The sequence below is a fragment of the Talpa occidentalis genome, unplaced genomic scaffold (assembly GCF_014898055.3).
Source record: "Talpa occidentalis isolate TD23 unplaced genomic scaffold, MPIMG_talOcc4v2.1 talOcc4.10, whole genome shotgun sequence".
NCBI lineage: Eukaryota > Metazoa > Chordata > Mammalia > Eulipotyphla > Talpidae > Talpa > Talpa occidentalis.
The window spans coordinates 12701880-12712519 of NW_023600993.1; positions in this window are offsets into that span (position 1 = coordinate 12701880).

The window sequence follows — 10640 nt, forward strand, 5'->3', positions numbered from 1 at the left end:
AATAAAATCAAAATCCACAAGCAACTATAAACCAGAGACACACTGGGGGTGGGGGGGTAGGGGAGGGGGAGCAGGATCAAAACAAGGGGGGTGGGAATTGTGTGGGGACTATAACCAAGATGAAAATGCATACATTGTGCAAAAATGAAAAATGATGTAAAAAATATATAAAATTTTAGAAAAAGTAAAAAAAAAAAAAAAAGAAAAAAAGAAAGCAATAACCTGAGAGATGAGAATGGGGTTACTGGAAACAGCACTGGGGACCAGAGGAAGTTTTATCATTTCTGTATAATTCTGTATTGTTTAACATTTTTACAATGAGAACTTGATCAATGATTACTTGAGTAACTAAACTAATATAAGAAAGATACAAAATATTTTAGAATGACTCATCTGATTTATAGTCAAAATGGAAAGAAAAACTAATTTCCACTTATTTCTTAAGAAAATCCCTTAGGGTTTGAGTTGCAGCCATATGAAGCTATCCTCAGCCACTGCAGTACGAGTTTGATCCCCAGCCAGGAGCTACCCACATGGTGTAGCAGACCTCTCCTGACTCACCCGCTGTTCCCCTCAGCAGTGTATTTCAGTCAGTCTGCCTGTTCTGCTCCCCACTCTGTCTCTGGTGACTCCTCTCACTCTCCTGCACCTCTGGCCTGCACCCCAGCTCTTGTGTGCATAGAAATATATATCATTAAAAAAGAAAAAACAAGGACATTTCCCAAGAATCCCACTTAGGTGATGAATATATGCAAAAGCGATTGTTTCCATGTAAATTATCAGCAGCTTTATGTGAAATACCGATAACCAAATTGGAAAAAACAGGAAAGCAATAGATTCTATTAACCATGGCAACCAGAATTAGTAGGACCAAGTAGCACATTGGAAAAGGACTAGCTGGAGGACACCTTCACAGCTTTATTGATAGGTAGAGAAAGACTCGTAAACAGAGAGACATCCTCACTTTCAGCTAAGAAGTCAGTGTTTGCATGTGTGTTTTAACACGAGGAGGAGAAATGCAAACAATTCCCTTCCTAGAAGTAGAGTAAGTGGGAATGAGTAATATTTGTCTTACCATCAACACTAGACGAAATGGAGGGTTTCTGTGAGGCAAAATACAAGAGTTATCAAGCTTAGACACAATAGGAATTTTTCTTTTATCAAAAGACAATGTCCCAAACCTGCTGGCTTTCCCATGATCGTGGTGTCAATAAAATGTGCTTAAAAAGATACTGGGGAAAAAAAGAAATACACTTTGTTTTGTGGAGGCATAGATTATGCTGTAACAAAGTGTGAGAGAGTAACAGTTTTTCTAAATAAAATCATCCTTTGGCGAGCATGAGTTTGTATTGCAAATGAAAAGTGGAAATTTTTCCAGTGTAAAGTGATTTTGAGACTAAAAATTATGTAAGTGGGTCACCTATGGAAATCCACATATTTGCTTGCTTTAAAAACTTGGAAACAGGATAGTCTAACCTTATATACAAGTGTTCTAGAATAAACTGATTTGTTAACAATGTGAAGAGGCAAAACTTTTCAATTATTTTGCAAGAACAATGAATGGGCTTCAGGAAAAATGGAAACTGTCAACTAAATTTCAACAGATACCTTTGCATCATTGGTGGCTGAGACTGGAATATGAATATCACTATTTGTTAGGCATAGCCCATAAAACACTTCCTCCCTTTTGTATCTATGCATATTGATGAAGCCCTTTTCAATTATTTCAAAACCAAGTACTGGAATAATCTGAATATTGCACTGAACATCAAGTGACTATATCTCAACTTGTTAAAATAAGATTGCAAAAAAAAAAAAGAGTCAAGCATATTTTACATTTGCTAAAATGCATTCTTCGCTAAGTCAGAGTAAAAATATGTTGTATCTTCATAATTAAGAGGAAAATGTTTTTAAGAGATAGTTTATCTGATATTTATAATTCCTCTTAAAATCCCAAAGGGGGCCAGTAACTTCAACATCACCCAGAGCTTGTTAGAAAGATACTCAGGCTCTGCCCCAGAGCCACCGCTTTGCTTCTGTTTTTTTTTTTTTTTAAAGATTTATTTATTTATGCATACAAGAACTGGGGTACAGGCCAGAGGTGTGTGGATTCACAGAGATAGAGTGGGGAACAGAACAGGCAGATTGAAATACACTGCTGAGGGGAACAGTGGGTGAGTCAGGAGAGGTCTGCTGTGCCATGTGGGTAGCTCCCTGGCCAGGGATCAAACTCGTGCTGCAGTGGCTGAGGACAGTTTCATAGGTTGTGTCTTAGCCCCTTGCACCACCAGGGAGGCCCCTCTTTGCTTCTGTTGAGTGAAGGCTTCACCTACATCCATGCCTTCGGGCGTGAATAGAATCAGAGACTGTCAGAGGCACTTTGGTCTTAGGTAAGCATGTGGTTGAGGCATGGTCTGCTCTTCAGGTTGGAGGTTTTTTGTTTTTTTTTTTCTAAATTATTTATTTATTTTTTTTCCAAGGTTAACAAAAGGTTTATTTACAAGGGAAGAGGAAATGAGGAAATATACAACTCAGGGAGAAAAGAGGGAGACAAATTCTTAAATGTGTCCTACCTGTTCTGCAGGTTGGAGTTTTTGAAGACCAGATTAATTCTCAAAATTTTGAAGTGAGTTTATGTAAAACAGACTTTCTGGGAGTAGATGGAACTCCTAGTATAAACATAAATCCCAACTCCACTTTTATAAAGCACCAAGTAGTAACGTATATAGTAATACTAGCTCGTATAGAACATGTTCCGTGTGTTAGAATTATCCTAAATTCTCACAGGTTAATTTGTTTTGTTACAGGACAGGGAGAGGGGCACCCCAAAACCCCCAGACCTGCCCACTCTAAATAGGTTCTGCCATCCACTGCATCATCCACTGCATCAAGACAAAGCACACTCTAGTGCGTAAGACCTTCAATGGAAAGGAACTTTAATAAAATTAGTGTGCAACACAGAAAAGGGGAAGAATATAGTTTCCAAATCAAGCACCCAAAGTTACCCGTTCCCTCGTGGATAAATGCCCAGCCTAACAGGGCTGGCCGAAAGCAGGGCCACTGAGACCCAAAAGGCTGCCACAAGTCTCAAGCACCTTCCAACAGGAACCCATAGAAAAGCGGCAGAAACAGCCAGACAGGGCGGAGTAAAAGAGCAAAATCAAGATAAATGCTGCCATTGTTACCTTCCCCTGGGTCTCTCACCCACATCTGTGTCACCCAGTCCAGGACCAAGAAGCAAGTGCAGTTTCTTCACGTGTCTCTCGGCTCCACGTGCCTCCTCCAGGTCTCCTCCTGACTCTCCATCCTGCTTCCTTCCTTCCTCAGTCTCCTCTGCAGCTTCTTCTCCTCCCTGTTCTGCTCCACCCTCCCTTGGGTGGGGCAGGGGACCTGAAACCTCCCCTATTCCTGGGGACCACCCTCTTAGAATTTAATTCTCCCTACAGCCCTATGAGGTGGCTCTGCTATTACCCTCAGTTTACAGGAGAGGAAGCCAAGGTCCAGAGAGGTTAATAACCTCTGAAACAAGCTGCTCAAGGTCATGCCACTAATAAGTAACAAAGTCAAGATTTCAATTTAGTCAATCTAGTTCCAAATCCCAGGCTCTTGGTCACTACAGTACTGCGGCATAAAATGCATGAATGAATAAATACCCACATATTGGGAATGCATACTCAAATATTTGTATTGGGGAAGATGCTTGTAAAAGTAGGAGCCTCCTGGCCTAGGGGACACAGCTAACAAGCTAGTGTGGCATAAGACGCAGTGCATCATCTGGCCATTCTGATCTTCCTGACCCATCTCTCGGTCTCCTCAGCCTGAACAGGAAATTCCTCTACTGAACTAGATCTTGGCAGCTCCCTGAATTCCAAACCTCCTCCTCCCACCTCCTGCTCCTATTTGGCCTTCAGAATTGAGCTCAGGCACCACCTGCCCTTGCGTCCCAGGTCAGTCCAGGTATTTTGGTACATTCCCAGGCTTTTGTGCATGATACTCACCCCACTGTTCTGTAATCATCTATTCGCTTGTTTGTCTATCACCTATGAGGGTAGTTTGTTTGTTTTTCTGTCCAGCACCTAGTACAGAGCCTGGTGCACAGTAGGTGTGTTGGCAGGAGTGAACGACAGATGGATGAGAGAAAGCAACCACGCCCCGAGGAGTAGCTCTACCTCCTGTTATTTGTGTGACGGCCACCAGAGGGGGGCAGACGAACAGGGTCCAGGGAAGAGCACCCTGCTAGAATTCAGACTCAGAACTCGGAGAATGATTCCAGGGTGGAAGGGAGTTCAGTGGTCATGGACGCTATTCCTTTTTCTGGACAAGAATAAACCAACGCTTGCAGATAAGCACAGTGACAATGTTTTTATTTTATTTTATTTTATTTTGGAACTGAGGCAACCTTTAAATCAGAAAAACTTGGTTCCCATTCTCATTTTATCTAGCTAGCAGGATCTCAGACAAGAGTCTTGGACTTTGGAGTCTTCGTTTCTAAATCTGACAAATGGGAGACATAGTCATCTTGCCTACCCCCCATCACCACCCATGGGTGTTCTGAGAGCCACAGGTAATGATGCATACGAACACCCTAAAAATGATCAGGCAACATATGCAGTATAATTAGAAATCTAGGGATTAAATAAAAATAAATCCAATCACCCTTGTTCGAAATTAGTGTTTTGAAATGTGACGTGAAAGTCAAGCTGTCCTTCTGGCGCCATCCGCATGAGCTTGTCTGGGAGGCATGGAGATGCTGCGATGTCAGCGTGGATTATTTAGACCATCTATGTCTGTCCTTGGCTTTCATTTGACTTGTTGGCCATATTGCAAGGGACCAAGCAGCAGTGAATATTATCTACACCTGGATAATCCACATATCCCCCCCCCAGCACCAACATCTTAAAAAAATTATATTTGGGTCCCCCTGGTGGTGCAAGGGGTTAAGTCTCAGCACCATGAAGCTACTGCAGCCACTGCAGCAAGAGTTCGATCCCCAGGCAGGGAGCTACCCACATGGCACAGCAGACCTCTCCTGTCTTGCCTGCTGTTCCCCTAAGCAGTGTATTTCAGTCAGTCAAGGGAGACTGTTCTGCTTCCCACTCTGTCTCTGGTGAATCCTCTCACCCTCTCACACCTCTGGCCTACATCCCAGTCTTGCATGCATAAATAAATCTTCAAAAAAAGAAAAAAAGAAATATCTGAGACTCCCAGTGGCTCCCCAGAGATTGGCTTTTCACTTCAAGCCCAATACTCTCCCCATCCCACCCCATAGTGCCATCAATATGACTCTCATTCTGAAGGAAATCCTGTTACACAGGCCTTGGGGAGTCCATGAGCTCCTAAACTGTACATATATAAGGGGACACTCTCCCAGCAAAGGCAGCCTAATCGTACCCCACACTGCTTTTATTCACGCATACTTCTTTTTCAGGGTCCCACCTGCAAAGTACCCCTGTGAATAGCACCCTGGGAGTTGACAATCCTTCCCGTTGATCATGGTCTTCTTTCTTGGGTAGCATTTCTATTGCAATCAGGGCATGAGCTGAAAGAATTCTCAAGCCAGTTTTGAACCTCAGAGTAGGCAATTAGATGTGGAAAATCTCCAACTCAGCCGTCTTCAGAAGGCCACCAGGACCTGACTTCCTTTCTTCCTTTCCTTCCTCAGAAGTGTTAAGGCCAGATGCATCCTATGTCTTGGCAGTACCTCACCCTCTCACCCAGCTTTTGAGTTTCCTTTTCCTCTTGGGTGAGGCCATATTTCCTTGACACTTGTGACCTCTATTCCTTGAAGGCCAGAGGATACTCTTGGGAGACGGGGTTAATCCTTGACTTGAAGAACAGGTTGTGAAGGGAAGCAGTTGATTGAGCTTGGCAGGAGAGTCAACAGGCAAAGCAATTGTTTCCCCACCCACTCACCTTCTACACTAAAGTCAATTTGTGGTGCTTGTTGGCCCAGCTTCCCTCCTTTCTGTTGGGTAAAGATGACTCTTCCATGAGATGGAATTTCAACTCTTGGCTTCTAGGACAACAGACTCTTCAAGTCCCAGTGAAGACTGTGGAAATTACGATTACCAGGGCTCCAAAGGCTTCCTGACCACGTTGAAGATCTAAGGAAGGTTATATCAACAACTGTAAAATATTCCTCTGGCACTGATGCCTGGGAAGTCAGAGCTTCTACAGACAGAGCCCAGGGAGAACTTGCCAATAATGTGACTCGTAGACACCAGAACAGGCTGTGAAGGAAGACAGTGGATTCTACTTGGGAGGTCTTTAAAAATAGGATGGGAGCCTCCCTGGTGGTGCATGGGGTTAAGCACCTCACTATGAAGCAATCTGAAGCCTCTGCAGTATGAGTTCAATCCCCAGCCTGCCAGGGAGCAACCCACATGGCATGGCAGACCTCTCCTGTCTCGCCCGCTGCTCCCCTCAGCAGTGTGTTTCAGTAGATCCACCTGTTCTGCCCCCTACTCTGGATCTGGTGAATCCTCTCACCCTTCGGCGCATCTGGCCTACACCCCAGTTCTTGTATGCATAAATAAATAAATCTTTGAAAAAAGACAGGATGACTTCGCCACTCTGGAATGGTCTGAATACCATTCTATGAAAAAGCAGAAAACATGACAACCGCACAGTTCTTTATTTACACCAACCCTTGATTTTAAGTCATTTTAAATTTGTTACAGATCCCCCACGTTCCTCAATTGCTTGGATAATATTAAACACTTACTGAAGATGCTTTGCTTCAAGCCCAGATACTGGCGCTCTAATGTGAAGGAAGAAAATCAACATTTGGTAGGGAATCCTTGTGAGATAATTTTATGTGGAAAATTATGACCACACAAAGGGAGGTTCAAAACCCATGTGAGGGCCTCCTCTGGTGGCGCAGCGGGTTGAGCACAGTGCTGTGAAGCTGTCCGCAGCCTCTGCAGTGCAGGTTCAATTCCCAGCTGGCAGGGGAGCAACTCACCTGGCGTGGCAGACCTCTCCTGCCTCACCCGCTGCTCCCCTCAGCAGTGTATTTTGGTCAGTCTGCCTGTTCTGTTCCCCGCTCTGTCTCTGGTGAATCCTCTCACCCTCCCACACCTCTGGCCTGTACCCAGTTCTTGTGTGCATGAATAAATAAATCTTAAAAAACAAAAAACAAAACCCATGTGAGAGGAACCAACAGGGTTTTCCCCTTTAAGTAACCTCCACCTCCATTAATTGTAAAAGGGAGTTTGTAACCTCTGCCCTCGTCCCCAGTCTCCTTCCTTGCTTCCTCCCGTCCCAGTCTAATTTCCGAGACTTCTAGAAGACTCTCTTTTTTTTTTTTGATGATCACTTTTTTTTAAATTAATTACTTTATTTATACAAGCACTGGGTACAGTCAGAAGCGCGGGAGGGTGAGAGAATTGACCAGAGCCAGAGCGGGGAGCAGAGCAGGCAGACTGACAAAATACACTGCTGAGGGGAGCAGCGGGTTGCAGGAGAGGAGAGGTCTGCGCGCCATGTGGGACCCTTGCCAGTGGCCAGGGATCAAACCAGCGCTGCAGAGGCTGTGGGCGGCTTTGCAACCCAGCGTTCAACCGCTGCGCCACCGGGGGAGGCCCCTAGAAGGCTCTCTGGATGGTTCCTGAAGCCTGCTTTATCTGGGAAACACGGGGAAGCAGAGTGGGATGAGAGGAGCAGCTGGGGAGTCAGTCAGGGGAAAGCTGACCCTGAGACCTTCTTCTGCTTCCTTCTCTCAGTCCACACCCTCAGACCCTCAGCTTTCAGACTTGCCCATGTTTTCTGAAGTCGAGCAAGGATGCGGGATCTGATAAGGATGAACGGGGAAAATGGCAGGCGGCCGACTTGCTGTTCTGTCCCAGGACTTGAGGGCACACTAAGCTCTAACTTAAAAATCAAGCACCTGCCAGTTTCCTTCCTACACCTTGTTAGTGTGGCAAGGATTTCTCATGAAGATGAATTTATTCACTGGCAACCCCAGAAATAAAAAGGGGTTGCGCCAATTTTTGTGTCCTTACCATATACTTAAGGAACCATATGCTTAAGAACTTGGACAACACCCAACAGCAGACATGTGGAGAGAAAAATAAAAATAAGGCTTATTTACAAGGGGAGTCAGAAGGGAGAGGAGAGAGGAGAGAGATTAGCTTCCCAGCGTGTGGCTACTTGCGTCTGTCCTATCGGCCACCCCAGGACGCAAGCTGAAGCCTGAACAGCAAGAGAGCAAGGTTTGCCTGTCACCTGTGTTCTCAAGGTCCACCTGGCCGCTGTGCTTTGCCCCCAGACCCCACACTCCTCTCCCCCACTTAGGAGGTCCGGTTCATGGCATTAGGGAGGTGTAATCCAAGTCATCTGAGAGGTAGGGAGCATGGAAATGGGGGCTGGGGTGGTCACACCCCGCTCTGTGGCCATGATGCACCCTGCAGCAAATTCAGGTGTCAACGGGCCCTGTCAGTCAGGGCTTAGGGCCACCAAATCTCCTGAGAGCCATTTTCAGAGGTTCAGCAGGGCTTGGGCCCGAGAGCATTGGCGCCACCCCAGAGATATGTTAAAGGGTACTTTCAGTGCCCCTCTGCCTCTGGTGCCTCGGAGGAGTGGACACCCTGGAACACTCACCATGCATCTAACTGAAACACTGACTGAATGATATTTATATAATTGAATTATATTCTGAATTGAATTATATTCAATAATTATATTCATTATTGAATTAGATTCTGTTTGAGAGACAGCATTGTGTGGAGCAGGGGCGCAAGGAGCTGAGGTCGGTCTCAAACACTGAAAGTGTCCACCACTCAAGCCAACAACTGCCCTGGTGTCCCAAACATCTTGATCCCCGCCCCCCCACCCCCCGGCCCCACCAGAACTATGGCCTTGACTCCATTACCTTCATGACTCAGCTGCCTTTCCCTCTGCCTTTCTGTTTCATCACTCTCAATGCACTTTGCAATAAAATTTCCCTGAGTCCAGCTTCTCTGGCTTGGGCTCCTGGTTCAGTCATTTCCCCCAGGCTTATGACCGAGAGCCTGGCAATTCACTTTGAATGAAACGACAATGGCTATCCTCTGAGGGACCGGGTTGAGTGGTGGCCAGAATTAGCATCTGATAGAACTTTTGCAGGATGGGTCTCCCTGGTGGCGCAAGGGGTTAGGCACAGAACTGTGAAGCTATTGCAGCCACTGCAGCATGTGTTCAGTCCCCGGCCAGGGAGCTACCCACATGGCACAGCAGAACTCTCGTGACTCGCCCGCAGCTCCCCTCAGCAGTGTATTTCAGTCAGTCTGCCTGTTCTGTTCCCCTCTCTGTCTCTGGTGAGGCCTGTACCCCAGCTCTTGTATGCATAAATAAATAAATCTCTATAAAAAAAGAATCTCTGCAGGAAAGATATTTAAAACTACCTCCCCAGCAAGCTCAATGAGGTTCTTTGCAAAGGTCTTAGTGCTTTGCTATTCACTGCACCTGCCCAGGGACACTGAGACTGATCCTTTACTATCTGCTTCTTTAAAGTCGGCTGTCCCCACAGCTTCCTCTGACTGGCTTTTTTCTACTTTCTAGCAAAGGTGGTCACGATTATAGCTCCCCTTCTATCTGCTCTTCTGCAGTGTCCCCTTGTCATTTCACCATCAAGAAGTAGAATCTATATCCCTTTCACCTGATCTGGGATGGCTTTGGGACAGGCTTTTAACAGAACACGGCAGAAACATTCTATGTAAGTGAATAGTAGCTTCCACCGTCACTCGTTGGAACACATCTGCTTGGAACCCAGCTACCACACTTGGGGACGTCCAAACAGCCATATGACAGGTCCAAGTGGAGAACTGAGGTCTCCAAATGGTAACCCCAGCTGAGCTCCTAGCTGAGGCCAGCTAATGCAAGTGAAGCCATTGAGGACCGTTCAAACAGCGAACACCAGGGACATAAGAACACGGGGCCAACCCAAAGAATTGTAAGAATAATAAACTGTTTTGTTCTCAGTCCTTACATTTCAGGATAGTTAATCAAAATAGCCTTTCCATTTCCATAGTGTCTAGAATCCCAGAAAATGGAAGGAATGACAGTTGCATCTCTGGCATTAAACTCACCCTTAAAAAGTTTCAGAATCAGGTACAGGTAGCAAGAACTGCAGGCCTGAGAAAATGGAAAGCAAACCTATGCGTTTCCTGGGTAATCGTTCGTCATTTTGCCTTTAGAAGAGAACTCCTTTATGTCCTAATAAAGCACAGGCCACCCCTGCATAGGACCCTGTTCGGTGGTGGTGGTGGCAGTTTAGGGAGAGGCTGCATGGGCAGCCAAGGGGAGGGAGGCAGGAGAGGATTCAGGGGTGATAGGGAGTCTTGCATCTTGATCTGAGGATGCGGAATCGGACATTGTCCTTTTATATGGAAACAAAAACGTTCACATGGATATGGTTTTATTATCCCGATTTTGATTCTTCAAATAACGAAATGAGTACCCCCTTGTTCTCTTTCACCTTCTGCTTCTCTCTCCTTTGCTCATGTATTCCTTTTTTTTTTTTTTTTTTGAGAGAGAGAGAAGAAACAACAATATGTCCAAGTTATGATTGAGCTCCAGCCGGAAATTCAGATATTTGGTCTTTACCCAAAATCAATATTTTGAGAGAAGTTTGAACTAAGTCATTCATGCACTCTTGGGTT